Below are 17578 nucleotides of genomic sequence, written 5' to 3'. Positions count from 1 at the left end.
TCCTGCTTTTCATTTCTTTCTGCTCCCGAGTGGCTGTGATTCCAAAGAAACGACCCTCCACACGACACTGTGTGTCCTTTCCTTAGATGGTAGTCCCCTGCATGACATTTGCACTGTTCCCATGCCCATATGTATTTACATGAGGAGTTTGCTTCCAAGGACATGCTGCTAGTTATGAAGACAAGAATTCATTACAGTTGGCCACCAGATAGTATCGGTAGTTCTGTCTCTTCTAGCAGAAGATGGCATTGCATTAGGTGCTCCCTGGGCAAGTCTCTCTCATTCCACTCAGCAGCAGGAAGGCTCTTCTCCTCACCCTCTGCCAGCTCCAAGCTCCAGAGCCCATCTGGATGTTCTCCTGGGAGAGATAAGAGCAGAGCAGGTGGGAGGCAGGGGGAGGTTAAGATGTGGGTTTGCAGGCAAGCACAGAGCAAATCCATTTAACCTCATCGATTTGTGTCCCCTGGTCTCTGGCAGCCTCAGCACTGGTGAGCAGCAAGGGAAGGCACCGACATTCCCTGCTGCCCTTTGCTAAGGAAGGAGTTTCATTTTGGTCGGAGGCAAGGAGCAAGCATTGTAGCTACGTGATATGCATAAGAGCAGATGGCATTTTTCATCATTGCCTTCAGCTTCACAAGCCTGACTGCATATGAACCGCCTCCCCCTGGTTTATCTTCCCTGTGCTGAGAGTGTTCATGGGGAGCAAGGAATGGCTGTGAGGAGGAAAGCAAGTCCTGCCTAGAAGATCAATCCCCACACATAAAGCATTACTATAAATCCACAGCTGTGCTATAGTTACCAGCTGTTGTCATGGCAGAAGTAAAAGCCAGCAGTTTTCATGTAAAATATAGCTCCAGCACCAGAAGCTGAAGGAAATTCTCACTGGCAGCCTAGAGTAGAGCTTTTATTATTCAGCACTCCTGTCATTAGCAGCAGCAGCAAAGCAGCGAGCGGCTCAGAACAGCCACAAAATCACAGCACTGGAGTCATGTACAATTTAGCTAATTGCTGCACACAGCTATTTCCATGGGCAGAGGCAGACTGTCCTTTCTGCTCACTCCTCATTTCTCACACCTTTCTCACCTTTTAAGGCTTTCCTTCTTTCCATATGTGTTCTGAATGTGACATTTTATTTAGCTTTTACTGCAGGAGACTGATTTCATTTTTCCTCAAGCATGTGCTAGCCCTCTCCTTGTGGTTAAATGTGAATGTTCCTATGTGAGTGCTCTCGTGCTTTTCCTCCCGTTTCACTGTCCTGTAGCATGTGATCCTTATTTCACTTTTTCAGTCTGTAAAAAGACCCACTGGATCCATGTTTGCATCCTGCAAGCTCGCTGCCTCTATTTCCATGGAGCTTCTCCTTTTTTAAGCAGGAGTGCGCCAAGAGGAGCACCTTCGAATTAGTTCTTTTGCTCACTTGTCCTCCCAGGCCTTGGGAAGGCAGTACAAAAACAGTGAGATTCTCAGTTAGAAAACACTGGGGTAAAAGCAAAGCTCTCCTTAGCCCAGAGACTGAAGTGTTTCAGCAAAGGGGAAGGTCTTGATGTAGTTCCATATCAGGCTGCCATAACCCCTGCTCCCAGCAGAACCACACCTCCAATGGGAACACACATGTACCCCTGTCCCATGCCTGGCTGAAGAGCTTTGCCAGAAGATGCTTTGAGTCACCACAGTTTATTAGCTATTTTTAAAATAATTTATATCCATTAATAGGAATGACATTTGTTCCTTAATTTGTAAGGAGTTCAAAGAGTTAGGAGTTTTAAAACATTCTCACGATTGTTTTGTCTGAGACTCAGAGTTTTTTCTAACAAGATGCAACTACTGAAGCTGTAATTCCTCAAGTAGTAAGAGATGGCTGTGGTGCAAGAAAGCAAATATATTTAAATAGTTTGTAGAAAGACTTCAGTCTATATACATTGACATATGTTATTCTTGGTTCTTTTACTATAAAAAGCAAGTCAAAAGCAATAAAAATTAATAAAATATATTTTTTAAATCCTAAAAATTTAGTCTGACTTACTTACAAAATATGTCCTGAGAAAGGCAGATGATTCAGCTTTTCATTCGAAAGTCCTTTCACTAGGAAAGCTCTGAGTGCCAGTCACCCCTCCTCATGAGAGAAAACTAGCTATTTATCTCCAAACAATAGGCAATAAAGTCTTAACTGTGATATCATCTGAAAAGCAGCGCTTCTCTGAGTGACAATTGGTGCATTCTCCCAGGCGTGGTGTGCACCATTTCCTCAGGGCTGAAATCTTTTGGCCAGTTTCTTTTTCTTTTAGGGCTATGCAACTGAGTGTTAGCGTGCTTCCACTCCAGAGCAATTCCATAGCAATTGCATAGTTCTTTCTCACTGCTATAACTGCAAAGGAAAGCTACATCACTCACATCCCTTTGCTTCTTGTTGTTCTTGAACTTTCTACAGTGCCATAGGAGTTTCAAGCTGCTCAGGGCTAACTCCCTACTGATACATGCTGGTAGGTCTCAGTGATTTCTTTTGTACCATCTTCAGAGGTTCATTCTTGTGTCTCATCGCTGAGTGCCTAACTCAAAGTCTTTTGGCTTTGAGTGCTGTCTGTCCTGTGAAAGACAAATGTCAGTTAGCCAGCTGTCTTTTTTTTTCTTTTTAAATGAATCCTTACCTAATAGCACTTTGAAAGCCAAAAAAGCTCCAAAAAAGCATTAATGTTCCTTTAATGTGGTTACTGCCGTTCAACAGTACCAACTTTAAAGCTGGGATTAGCTGATGCCTGGAAAATTCTGTATCACACCAAGAGTGCCCTCGTAGATGAGTCTGATCCTCACTGGTGTGTTTCCATCTCTGAACAGTTAAATAGACCTAAATGGCTGCAAGAAAACAAGTACGAACCTTGGGAAAAGAAAGAAGTGCGTGCATTGCCTTTCCTTCCACAAACGATCTAAATCGTCTCAGGAAACACAATAAAGAAAAAATCTTCAGTGTGAGTCGGAGTTTTCAGGAGATCTGGAGATGTTCATTGCAAGATTCCCATCCAACATTTTTCTATTTTATAAATGGGATTCTTGGAGTTAGAAAAAATAACGTAGAGTATCCTCTACCTTGAGGTCTCCAGTACCTGACTTTTCAGAGCTTTTATCTATAACAAGCACTCTTATTTTCACGTGGTTTCCTTTTCCGGAATTTAGTACAATTGTGGTGGGATTGTTGGCCCTTGCTGACCCTGCTGGGTGAAACTGATGCTTTCACTCCAAAGACTCATTACCTTCAGGCATTCACAAACAGTTCCTTGACCAGGCATTTTTCTGAGGGTTGTTAAGAATGTGACTCTAGCCAGATGGGCTCTAGAAGTGAAAAAAGATTCTGGTACCCTGAGAGATTTGGGCAGCAGCGAGCACAAGAAACATACCAAGTAAGGAAAGATTTCCTCAAGAGTGTGAGTGGTAGTTTCCAAGGTGGAGCCAGTCCACATCAGCTCCAACAGCAGCCAACCACAGCCAGGTGCCTTGTGCTATTAGAAGACCTGTAAGAAGAACTAAGAAGAACTCAAAAGCCTGGGTTCTGTTTCCCCTTACCTCTGGTGAGGACTGAACCATTAGAAGGAGCAAAGGATGGAAATCCCAAGACTGTTAACACACCCTCCAATATGAGCTGCTGGCAAGCATCTCTTGGAAGCGTGATCCAAGCAGGCTTACAGAGGGTGGAGGGACACAGCAGGTTATAAGCAGATGGGAGATAGACCTAGTTGCTCAGGTACGTGGAGGCTTCTCCGTGACCTAACGCACAAAATCATATCGTTTCCACAAAACCCCACATTGGTTTCTCTAGGCACAAAGAGAATGCAAGCTCTTTCTGCTCATCTCACGAGTGAGCTGGACACCAGTCAGCTCAAACCTGTAGCAGACAGCTACCTCACCATCCAGGCAGCTGCTGGTACAGGCATAGCAATCTTGCATCTGTCTGCAACAAAGGGGCTGGTAGCAGGTCTAGGAGTAAAGGAAGAAAAATAACACCAAGCCAACAACATGAGAAACAACAACAGTGTTAGGTATGGCTGTAGTGATTGCCGTTTTCCCTGAAATCCTCACTGAGATCAAGGTCTTTCCATGGTAGGCACTTTGTAAATGCATCACTGGAAACTAATGGGTTAGTATTAAACCTGATCTCCAAGCCAATGTCGTATTTCAGCCAACAAATACTGAATTTCAATAGCAAGGGGGACTGTGGAGATGCGGAAAAACAGTCTTGGGAAAGCCAGTATGCAGCCAGGTCACACATACACAGTCAGGATGGGGATCACACAGATGAAAGCACTGGGGAGCTGTCCTTTCAAACACACATCTTAAGCTGTCAGAAGATCTAGTGAACACCAGTCCCAAAACAAGAGCAAGGGGAAAACAAGGGGCAGTGAAATTGGAACCAAATACGGTCAGCAAACAAAGCAATTCTGGACTAAGACTGCATATGTAGAAATAGCACCACGAGGAGCTATATTATGAAAAACCTGAGAGAAACTTAACACTGTTGCATCCCCATCCAGAAGGCTGCATTCAGATCCAGGCATTTTGAGGACAGAGCCTGTTAAACTGTTACACATTTCAAGCTAATGTAGAAGGGGGAGGGAGAGGAAAGAATACAGATAGAAAGATGAAGAAATGCAGTTGTAAGGACTATACAGGCAGCAGGCAATTTGCTCCAGCCCCTGAAACAGCCAAGTGGAGCTGTGATTCCCACCTGGAGGTAGATAACAAAAGAAGACAAATATCACCTGGATGATACAAGGAAAAGTCTATCTGACCATAGCAAGACAGCAAAATTTTAAGTAGACGTTATCAAGTCTTAACAAATCCCTTCCTTGGGAAAGCTTGTCTCTTGTCCCACAGGATGTGGGAAGGCTCTGTTACTTAGGACATTTGCAGCGGGACTATAGAAAGAATCCAAGAATCCCCTGCAGAGAACATCTGGTATGGATCAGATGTAACTCTAGCAGGAGACAGGACAGTCTCTCTGGCCATCACCACTGCAGTTTTCTTGCATGCAATACAGTAGTGATGTATAGAGTGAATAAGTTTGCTTTTTCATGTGAAATAGAATTATAGAATCATCTAGGTTGGAAGAGACCTTTAATATCAAGTCTAACCATTAAACTGACCTACTAAGTTCCATTACTATACAATATCTCTTGGTGCCATGTTCACATATCTCTTCAGTACGTCCACAAATGGGAACTCCACCATTTCCCTGAACATCCCATTCCAATATTTGACCACATTCTCTGTGAAGAATTTTTTCCTAACATCAAATTTAGACTTCCCCTGGCACAACTTGAGACCATTTCCTTGCATCCTATCACTTGTCACCTGAGAAAGGAGACTGACACCCTCCTTGCTACAGTCTCCTTACAGGTGCTTGTAGAGAACCATGAGGACTCCCCTTAGCCTCCTCTTCTCCAGACTAAATAACACCATAGTTCTTCATAACTCTTGTTTTCCAGTCCCTTCACCAGCTTCGTTGCTCTTCTCTGCACCCACCTGCGCAGCACAGTGTCCTTGTAGTGAGGCGCCCCAAACACAAAACAATACTTGAGATGTAGCCTCATCTGTGATGCATACAAGCAGACACTCACTTCCCCAGTCCTGCAGGCCTCACTATTTCTGATACAGGCCAGGCTGCACTGGCCTTCTTGGTCACCTGGGCTCACTGCTGGGTCATGTTCAGCATCCCTAGGCCCTTCTGTAGGCAACTTCCCAGCCATTCTTCAGCCACTTTTCTAGCCACACACTTCGACCAAATGTATTTTGTCATTACAGTATCAAAGTTAAATACACGGGTAGCTCTGTTTAGCAGCCATCTGTAAGCTTCTGATAACGACATAAATAGATCAGTAGAGAAATGGAAAGCCATTAATATGATCAAAGAAAAATGCTTGAGGTGAGCTCTCAGCCCCACTCCCCACTAGATAGGATTTATTATTTCTATGGAGCTTTCTCCAAAAAAAAAGAATGGTGCTGTTGGCTCAGATGCACACCAGTGCTATCCCCAAGCGAGCCCTCGGCCTGCAGCAAGCAGCGGCCCTTGGCAAAGTTTCATCAAGCCAAAGCATGCAGCCTTGTCCTCACACATCAGCCGCCAGCACTGCGCTCGCTGCTCCCTCTCTCCACCTCCCTCCCTGCCCCTCTTTCCTCTGTTGTCTGCCCACTTCTTCCCCACAGTGCTGAGGTCCTTTGCTGGTATCTTAATGGCTAAGGGAAAAAAGTTCATTGAAAAAAAAGTAAAAATCCAGGGCTCAAAAGAAGCAGCAGTGAGGTGAATTAGACATTTTCATTGCACTGATCAGCAAGAATCACTGCTTGGAATAAAGCTGTGAGGTTTCAGTTCCACATCCTACCTTTAGTGCCAGATTTCTCCACTTCAGAAGATAAAAGAGTCACCTCATTGTGTGTAATGCTATGATGTGTAATTTTCTTTTCCATAGATCCACTCTGGGGCCTTTCCCTGAAAGGTAGAATGAAGCTTTTCAGCTTTGTCTCAGCCATGTAACCTCTTTGCATTCATTCATGGTAATGTCTAATCCCATTTTTAATCTTAATAAGCTCTTTAGTTCAATAATATCCTATGGCACTAAGACATATAAGTTAATTCCTTGACTTAAATCCAGAGTCTCTTGGGAGTTTTACCACTGACTTCTATGGGCTTTGGGTCAGGTCAGGCTTCAAAAAAAAAAAAAAAGTCCAACTCACTGCAAACCGCCGAATTACCTGACTGGAAAAGTGCTGTGATGTTATATCCTTCTCACTTGTAGCTTCTCTACATCTCTGTATTTAAAACCTGCATTCACAAGGATTTCAAGCAGTCTTTAGCCTGAATAATAATGCCAAGATGCTCTGATAAGCCAAGCAGGAAGGAATGACTTCCCTCCCCTCACTACCCTGGCCCTGGGCTGATCTGGTGATTCAAGATGAGAAGTTTGGAGCCTTCAGGTATCTACTCTCAGAAGAACCTCATCTCTCAATCTATCTAAATTAGTCAATTAAAAAACAGATTCCCAAGTTTATACAGACAAAAACGATGGAGATAAATTTAATATGAACTAAATTGCAAGCAGCAGGAAATTGCTGCTAGTTATAATAATTTAATTACAGAGTACATTTTAAATCACTTCTTTTGGAGGACTGAGAAAAGTCATACTGTGGGGACTGCCTGCAGTCTCTCTCTGAGCCCCAAATAAAGGTCCCATGTGGTTGCAACAGTACAAATCCTCTTTTTTGCCATCAAACTGGGACTGTGGCTGGGAGCTACACTGTGGTACAAAAACTTTTCAGTGCCCTTCGTGTGTCTTCACTTCAATGCTACAAAAAGCAAGAAGGGAAACCTGTCTCCACGGCCCCTTCGTTCCCTTGAGCGTTGTGATGAGGCACTGAATGTACACAGAGAGAGTAAATTAGCTCAGAGCTCAGACACATACCCAAAGTGTAGGGGTCACGAGCTTTAGAAGCTACTGTTCATCAGCCAGGTTACAGAAGGTAACCTCTCTGGCTGTTCCAGTTGTCCATTAAAAAACAGTTCATTGCTTATGCTTGTTTGCATTCTTTCTGCTTGCAGCAAGCTCAGAGCACATGCACAACCCATTGCTGCAGCTCAGCTGCTGGGCGGGCGGTCCTCAGTAACTTGAAATGGCTTCATTACTTTCCATCACGGATCCATAACCCGTTTGGTCTACTAAAGAGATGGTTAAAAGATCAGGCCTGACAATTTCTTCATGGGAACAAGTTTCTAGTAGGAGTTCTTCTTCAAAGTTTGGCTGGACTTTATGATCTTGGAGGTTTTTTCCAACCTGGGCAATTCTATGATTTTATGAAAGAAGTAGAAGTAAAATCAGAACCAGTGGCTGGAAATTGACAAATTCAGATAAGAATCACATCATTTATTTCTGACAGAGGAAATAATGAACTCAGAAAAAAATTTCCTTATGTGATCTGTGCCCTGTAAGTCTTCAAACCAGGAGTGTATAACAGAGTGGAGGGGAAGACATGCTGTGGCTAGTATCTGTGGCTCAGGCACTTTAGGGCTCTTGTGGAGGACCACTGAAGCAGTTTCCAAGTCAGAGCTATACAGGATGTCACTAGGATGATCCCAGATAGTTCTGACAATCTGTCTTCCATCCCTACCCATTAGCGCATAGGTGGGAGTCCATGAGAAAGACCTCAGTTTAAACATGATAGCCTTTATACCTCCTACACATGCACATCAGAAGTCTTTCAAAAAAAAGGAGGTTATTATGTATGTTATATCAATGTCAAGTCTGACACGGGCCCTACTAAGTTTCTAGCCCATTGCTATGAGACAGCCAAAACAATGGGGCTTGGGGCTTTGTATGAAAAGAGCTGCAAAGGTCTTAGCCTCCATGAGGTAACTAGCAAGAAGGAACACTTCAGAGAAGACAGGATAGTTTGTTGTTTTAACATTTTAGCTAGTTACGGCAAACTAGATGACCATTTCACGTAATACATCACATTACCCAAAGCAAGGGCATGGTAGAGAGTTACTGCCTCAGAGTGGCTGGTAAGACATACCTAGGAGATACACTGAGCACATGAGCTTCAGACAGGGTAAGGGTGTGCAGCAGGCATGGACCACACCTGAGACAGCAGAATCAGAGGGAGAGGCTAATAATTCATTTGTAGCAAATAAAGTTTAACCAACAAAAAGGGGGAGAAGTGCCAGAACACCCTTATTCCTTCAGAGCCGCATCCAGCTGCAGAAGCGAGGACGCCTCTTGGATTTGCTGTCAGTACCAGTAATTGCAGCCTGGGACTGACCTGGCGTGGCTTTTGTTCTAGTGCTGGGGGCTGTGAGGCTGCAATAATCTGAGTGGGCACTTTCTCCAGTTCTTGCTCCCTATCCATTGTATAGAACTTAATTCTTTAAGCTTGTTTTGGATGATGATGACAGCGACTGTCAAACATGTCCTCCTCTCCTGGGGCTCCCATGTGCTTGTACTGGTTCTGTCCATTGGTCATCCATGGGTCACTGTGCACTGCTCCCCACACACCATGCTAGGCACTCATCTCCTGGCCATGACAAATTGAAGGGGAATGTCTTAAACGCAGAGATGTCCTTACTGAGGATGTAGCCTTGTATGGTTAGACTGCAGTATCTGTAGTGTATTGTGAGAACGAGAGCTATAAATATAGAAAACAAGTGTGACTTTGGTATGTTTTCCCACTTAAATTTTATTGGACTTTCCAAATCCACAAATACCAGATTCTTTTATGATAATGATATTCTTTAAGAGGTTGTAAAAACAGAGCCCTACAAGCTCTGATGGAGCACCACCAGCCCATGCTTGTTTCTCAGCCCCTGGTGCAACTCTTTTCTGAGTGAGACTGTGCCAAGGGAAGACCCTTCACACAGCCTTCTGCCATATGCCTGCCTGGCTGGAAGTGGGAAAAGGAGAGACACAGTGGTTCCTGTGGCCAAAAATGGGCAGCCATCATGGCCCCATGCCATCATGGTGGTGACTGTGTCATGTGCCTGGTGTGCAGCCATCACTCAGCAACATCCCAACATCGGTGCACTATTAACGGAGTCTGGGCTGAAACCAGGGCATGGGGCGCAGTGCAGTGCTAACTCAAGTGATGGCAAATAACTTCATGCATTTTGGTACATTGGCGAAAAATAGTCCAGTGAACAGTGAAAAACATGCAGCCATGCTTTCCACTTTGATAAAGTAATTTGAGAGTAGGTTTCAAGATTGCAAAAAAAAAAAAAAAAAAAAAAAAAAAAGGATTAATTTTTTGGTATATTTGTGGCTTCATTTTCAGTCAGTATAATTAATACATTCTCTGCAAATTTTCAAATGGAATGTATAGAATAGCAATCAAGCATTCAGCTCAAAAATCTGATCATGTCTCTCTACTAGACTGTTAGAAGCCCTATCTTAGCAGAGAGAAATATCCCTCTCTTCACAATCACACCTTATTCATGTCATCACTTTTTGGCAGTACGTGAACAACTGTTTTCAAGAATGAAGCACAGGAAAGATAAAATTTCATGAAAAATAGCTGACGAACACTTTGAGAACTCACTAAGAATTGCAGCTACTTCCATCAAACCAGACTGATGAGTTAGTTTCACAAAAACAAGGTCAAATATCCCACTAGTTTTATGCTTTTGTTGCTCTCCTTTTTTATGATTTAACAAAAAATATTAAAAATGTAAATGTTTTGTTACTTATATACACTAACTACATTATATATTTTATGAGGGCTGCTCTGAAAGTAATGTCTCCTATTTCATTACGATGGCCCACAACATCAGTGGTGGATGTTGGTGCTATGGAGGTAGAGGTTGAACCTTCCCACCAATACCCCATTACATTTTGTTGCTGTGTGACAGATGGCAGTGGAGGGGCAGTCTGACAAAACGGCATCTGGCATGGAAGTGCAGATGAAGCAAAGGTGTCACTGAATTCCTCCATGCAGAAAAAATGGCACCCACTGGCATTCATCGACACTTGCTGAACAGTTATGGAGACCCAATAGTGGATGTGAGCACAGTTGAGGCAGTGGGTGGTGTGTTTCAGCAGAGGAGACAGTAAAAGTGGGTCACCTCTGCTGGTGCAGATGTTTACAAGCGTGGAATGCAGGCTTCTGTTCACTGCTGATGAAAATGCATATCTAATGGCGATGACTATGTTGAAAAATAGCATTTTGTAGCTGGGAATTTGCTCTCTCAAACTGTGCTGCTGTGCTCATTGCATCTGTTGTAGTTTCCAAGGAATTAAATAAGACGCAGTACTTTCAGAGAGACCTACATATATGTGGCCCAAGACAAATTCCTCTTCACTCAGTGTGGCCCAGGAAAGCCAAAAGGTTGGACACCCATGGGTTTGGTAATGCCCAACATCTGGGTGTTGAGTTATCTCAGCTACCTCCCACAACCCAACCCACCATGTGCAAGGGGAGCAACAACATCGTGCCTGGGGACAGGAGGTGCCTGGGGCTGGGACGCTCATCCATAATTACATGCGTGCATCTCAGGATAAATTACCACTGAGCAGAAGCAGTGACTTCTACTACAGTAAACACCAGCAGCTGGTACAGACTAACTTGAGCAAGACCAGTCTTCTTATAGCACAGATTTCATCTTGTGAGAGCTGTCCTATAAATAAGAACTTGCTCTTACTAAAAGCAAAGACAGGGGGCTTTGGGGGAAATGTATCATATATTTAGCACTATCAGGTATTGTCAGAGCTCTCCATAGCTAAAAAAAACAAACAAACAAACAAACAAACAGCTGTTTGGTCCTCTTTAGGTCAGTGGAAGTCATAGTTAGGACTCTGAATTACAGAAGTGCAGAGATACAAATAGTTTATTTTTATTTATTTTTCTTTCTGACATCTCTAAATATAAGCATCTTCAAGACTTTGCCAAAAGTTAAAAATACAATTGAAGAAGAAAGAATCAGCCACAGACTGTTCCTAACACCAAATCAAAATAAAACTACCCACAGCACAGTAAATCTAACCAGTATTTGCTATCCTATAAACTCAGCTACCTCACCTCACCTCGCCTTGCCTTCCAAAGGCAAGTTTCAAATGCAAAAGTAAATGAATAATTCATTATCATACACTAAATATCACTTAGGCCTTTTGTTCTCTACCATGTTCTTTTTGCCATGCAGCCCCCAACGTTCTGACCTACAAACATGCCTTCTGCCTCAAATAAGCTGTAACCGCATTCGTGGATGTATCCCTCTGGTCTTTCTGTTGAAAGAGATGCTGTGTCCCAGGGATCCGCAAGGCACTGTGAAAAAGAGAATTATTAAGTGATTTTCAGCTTGTGGTCTACAGCCCCCAGGGACTCCATGAACTATTTCTAAATAGTTCTGAACCATGAAAAACAACCAAGGCAAGCAAGATGTTTGTCATTATGCTTTAATTTGATGGGCAGGAACTTATACTCCATTAGAAAAATTCTGGAAGTTTACTGGAAATAGATAGAAGACATCATCCAAGGTTGGAGGTGGTCTAGGAAAGCCCCTAAGCCCACCTGAAGAGCAGGAACCTGTTTCACATATACTGCTTTCTGGACTGTATGTGTTTCAGCTGCCTGAAGCATGCAGCTATAGAGAATTTATATAGCTTGTCATCAGCATTTTGCAGTTCATAATTCCTCAGCATCCAAGCCAGACAGCTTAAAGCTAGTGCAGCAGTTTCATCTCCCTTCTAGTCCTACTTTATCTGAACTGTCATTTCTCTGAGTCAAGAGGCTTTGTTTTTATCTTAAAAAGTAGGAACATCATTGAACTATTTCTTTCTGCATTATAAATCTGCTGTGCTGACTTACTCAGTCAACTCTGGATCTTCTTGACTTTTTAAGCATCACCAGATCTACTTCACACTGTCCTAATCTGGGTACCACTATTTCACAACAGGCAGACAAAAATAACCTCTGCTGAGTTAATATTTGTCATGTTGTCTGTTATATCACTGATCTGTTTAGTGCAGAAACAGGCAACAGAGCATATCTGTAGTGTACATCAGAGCTTAGTATAAAGATTGCAGAGTTAATGCCCACCAAAAATAGCTCTGGATTGGGAAGCAGTCAAGTATCCCAGCACAGCAGCCTGGCCAGATAATTTTCCCTGCAGAGGGATGGAGTCACTAGTGAAAGTGCTGTACTGTTCTCTTGGTCCAAACTGCTATCTCTGCCCAGCACTTCACAAATATTCCAGTTTGCCTGGAGCTAGCTCCAGGACATGGGAGCGACAATGTACAGACATGCACCTATGTGCTATCCCAGAAGTCATGGAAGGGATGCTGAATATTTATATAGAGCACAGCACCTCTAGAGAATGCTTGCATAAAGAGATAAACCAGTGTAACAAAACATTTTTCATGCTCTTGCGCAGCAGCACATAACAGCCCATGTTAAGGACGGTAAACTAGAAATGTAGCTGGTACAAGAAGTCACAGCAAAATGATGCTTTTGCCATTTCACCAGAAGACCACTTGGTGACATTCCCAGACTGGGTTAGGTAGGAAAGCAGACTGCAAACCAGTGGGATAGCTCCAGAAGAGTTTTAGGCTGTGACCGAGTGCTGAGAAAACAAATTCAGATTCATGGGCCTTAACAAAGTACTACTCATTTAGGACACCTGATCTGATTTATTAATGCAGTGCTGTAGGATCAGCTCCTGCCGTCAATAAGAATACACTGCCTGCCCACCATTCCTTTCATAAAACAGATGCCTAAACTTTTTCCTACCCAGAGTATTGTTCCTCATCATCCTTCTCCACTATCCCCCTATCTCTGGGCCATTTTAGAAAGTTGGTCATTGGTTCTGGTGCCCCAGTTTCTCCCAGTCAGCCTGTATTTTACAATTTGGAGGTGAATTCTCTGAGCTAAAGATGCCTTCTGGCTGGACAGCACCTTACAGAGGGCCTCCTAAATCATCAGGTTCTTCAGGGTTATCCCAGTGAGTCCAGCCCTGGATGAATGAGTATTACATTAGAGGCAATCTTTAGTGCAAGTCTCAAACACACTGTTCCTGTACCACTACTGAGATGCATCAGTCCTATCACCACTGCCATGCCTTGTCACCCCAGACTGTAGTACTTCCATTAACCATTTCTTCATTCTACAACTATAGACAATTTCCAATAAGTTTATACCTCAGGAAAAAATGAACTATTATTTAATTTTAAGACATCCAAAGAAGTAATGGAGTTGGCTTTTGTAAGAAAGCCCCATATTTACAAAACAGACACAGAAGTCAGCAATGCGCAGTCACGAGCAAGGATGGGAAAGGAAGGGATACACTCTGTGGATGCCCCATCCCTGATGGCATTCAAGATCAGGTAGGATGGGGCCCTGGGCAGCCCGATATGGTGGGTGACAACCCTCCCCATGGCAGGGGGGTGGAACAGGGTGGGCTTTAAGGTTTCTTCCAACCCAAACCATTCAGTGATTCTATGATTCTATGATATACTCACCAGCCTCAGTCCTACCACCCTACTGCTGCCCTGTTTGTAAAAGTTCATATATTTAGAATCAAAGACAATGTCTCTGACCCAGAAAGCCCTTCAGCCAAACCTCTGCAGGCTGGAAGCATTGCCACAGGCTTGCCCTCTGTACTTACCTGACATTGACTAATGGCAGCCACCAGAAGCTGTGAACCTTGGGCTAACCCAGTGGCATTCATCTTATGTGTTGTGGTATTTCAAAAGCTGAGGACGAAATTTATCTTAGATCTTCTATCCCAGTAGTTAAAAAAAGTGAAATATATCCAAATATTGAAATATATGCAGCCAGCAGCCACGTGGTAGAGGTCTCTAAGGATGGGATTCTTCTTTCCTAACTCAAGGTTTCTGTAGTGCAGCTGCCAAGGGGCTTCTAGCCAGTAAATCCACCAGGATTTACGTTATATCTACCTAATCAAATGCTTCAGCATGAATGGCTCAGCTGTACTGAGCAACCTCCATGGACTAGAGAGAAGAGCCAAGGTGCCTAGCTTGGATGCAGGTGTTTACACAGGACAGCAGATGAACACTGCGCTCCGAATCCAAAAATACAGTAGTCCAGAATTCACTGAGGATCAATTCTGGCACAACAGTGACAGTCACACCAATACGTAGCTGGGGAGCATGGATAAAAATAGAACCTGTGGGAAAAAGCCACATTCTGAAGGGACTACAATAACCATGGGTTAAATAGTATCATTTGACCAGCATCCCAAAAAAATCCAAAAATCCCTAGCAGGGTTCAAAGCCTTGCTGTGCTGAATGCTGCATGACCGTACAATAAGACACTCCTTGTCCCTGGAGAACATATGCAGGAGCAGTAAGACCTCTACATGGTCTTTGCGTATTTTCTCTTTCTGGCATCCCTACCATTTTCACGGGGTCCTTACCAAGTGTCCTTTTCTCTCCAGGGGTTTTGCTGGAACACAGTGATGTGATTTTGGCAAGAACTTGAATTAAATGGGCATATATTGTTGTTCACAAACTTTCTGACTATCCAAGGCCAAGCTGGTACCATGACATTATGGGCTTCCTTTTGGATGATGTCAGGTTGTTTCAATACATTTCAAGAGCTTCAGCCAAGACTTAAAAACAGAACAAGGTAACTAAGAAAAATATTTGACATACTTCACTAGAGTGTGGGCTACATTTTTTTTAAAATATGTAAGAATCAGAGCACTTGGTGGGGAAGAAAGAAATATACTCCCTCTAATGAAAAATTGTGCAAAACTCCTTTTTATTCAATAAACACAGGAAGGAATTTAAGCATTACAGCAGGCTAAGAACAATTTGTTAAAGAAAGCAGAAAAAAAAGCTTAAAAATGTGTGTATTTTTCTGTATGCCGGGTTTGAGCTCAGGTGTGTGTTGGTTATCTATCTCCATGTATCTTCACAAGTTCTTTGTTCAATATTTAAAACAAGGTCACTTGGCTTTTTAATCCAAATGGAAGCATCAGAGATGCAAACGGGTTTATTTACAGTTGCAGATGAAATTTCCAAAGAAAGGCCCAGGAGGCTTATTAAAGTTGAAGCTGGGAAAAGGGAAAAAAAAAAGAAAAAATAAAACCAAGCATGGACACGAAAAACAGTATTGGTAGCTGGGGACGTGATTCTCCTGAGACAGCCTGAGAGAAGAAAATATCTCGAAAGAGCAAAAAAGAACAAAGAGGAAGCAAGTGGATTCAAAGAAGGTTGCTCAACTAGGAGCTGTAAAAATTTACAGATTTGCTAAATCCTGTAAGTAAGCCAGCTGTATAAGTACCTAGAGTATATTATTTTTAATTAGCTAAAAGTGGTTGTAGAATTGTGGGATAAAAGGAAAACATGGAAATTCAGTACTACAGAACTAGAAAAACATATCAACAATTGTATAAGGGAAACAAACTGGGTGGCTGCCTCCAGTTCAGCATTTTATCAGTCTGGAAGCTATTTTATGGCCACAGGAAAATAGCAATGAAGAGAACAAGGTCACTTCAGGACATGATTTATTTTGAAACTGCTCTGTATGATGTTTAATGTAAGCACATTTCACTGCATCACAAAGAATAGTGCTACTTAAATCACGAGAAATTTGAAGCATGTGTGCATGTCTGCAGCACTGGGTGAAATGGACCTAACACAAACTATGGCTCCATCTTGTGCTACATGAAGAGAAGTATTTTAACTTCTTTGCCTCCACAAACAGGGTCTTCCTGAGCAATGAATGGGTGATTAAATCATTAGCACTGAAGAGAAAGACTTGCACAAGAGTACAGCTGGACTCCACAGTGGAAATAACAGCTTAGGCTGCAGGTTATGGCTCTTGCTAAGCAAATGACAATGAATGCAAGTCACTACCAGTACTGACATCTCTATTTTTTTTCTCTTTCCAAGGTTTAAACTGCATGCCACAGTGTCTGAGCATTCAGTCTGAGCGTGACATTTCTAAACGAAACTGTTGCTATTCACAGCACAACTAGCATTTGTACGTAGAAATGCAGCAAGATTTTCGCACCAAGGGCTTATCTTCACTGCAGAGCTAAATTAACATTATAATGTTGTAATTTGAATGTTGCCTTTAAGTCCTATTCACATACAAAAAACTTCACTCAAGTATGATGTAGAGTAGAAAATAAGGGTAGAAATTAGTTGGTGCTGCCAGACCTCACGTACCTTTCCATAATTCCCATCCATCAAGGTTAAATTCTCCCAGAATCCACAGTAAAGTAGTTTAAGGAACTACCTCATGCACCTTTTCTGCTGACTGTAAACCAGGCCAAAATGACCCCCACAATTGTCTGCCCCAGAAATCTGTCAGAAGCTCCCCTTTTGCTTCTTTTCACAAAGGAACAGCAGAAGAAAATGCTTTATTGTTGTTGTTTTGGTTTGTGTTTTTTATTTTGCTTGAAACTGTGATTTCATTCCCGCTAACGTGGTTCTGCACGCTGCCAGACCACTCGGTAGCACAGATCTAATCTTGATCACGTTGTAGGCATATGACTGCATTTCTGTTAAATCAGACAGAGCACATTATGTGGTTTTCACTCTCTTATCTATTAACACAAACTTCACGTCAGCCCAGGAGACCGGATGATGTCTGATCTCTCACAAAGCATGAAGTTAACTCATTACATTACCCTGATCTGAGCTGGTAGAAGGAGCACACAAGAGCGACTGTGTGCTCTGAGGTCATGTAATTCTGGGTGCCATTGGTAGAGACCAAAAAGCAGATGGATTGCACCATCCCAGGGTGCCTCAGGCACAGCAGCACACAAGCCAAGATGCTAGCTTAAGCTGGCAATTTTGAAACAGATTTGCACTTGGCGCTCTTGACCAAATCCTGTGCTGCCAGCCTATGGGGGTGTACAGCTGACAAGAAAGATGTGATGACCCAGGCAACCAAGAAGCTGGCATACATGCAACCACATGAGCATTATGACCCATTGCTCTCCCTCACACAAGATTAACTCAAAGTGACTCAAGGAAACAGAAAGGAACTCCGCCTCAATGGTGAAAAAACTGCATTCCACAGCACAGCTGGCACCTGGACCCAAGCGTCACCAGCAAGGCTCAGCACCATGCTGGCCCTTCCT

The sequence above is a fragment of the Numida meleagris genome, chromosome 1 (assembly GCF_002078875.1).
Source record: "Numida meleagris isolate 19003 breed g44 Domestic line chromosome 1, NumMel1.0, whole genome shotgun sequence".
NCBI classification, from domain to species: Eukaryota; Metazoa; Chordata; class Aves; order Galliformes; family Numididae; genus Numida; species Numida meleagris.
The sequence above is the reverse complement of the archived record's forward strand: the minus strand, read 5'-3'. Positions refer to the sequence as shown.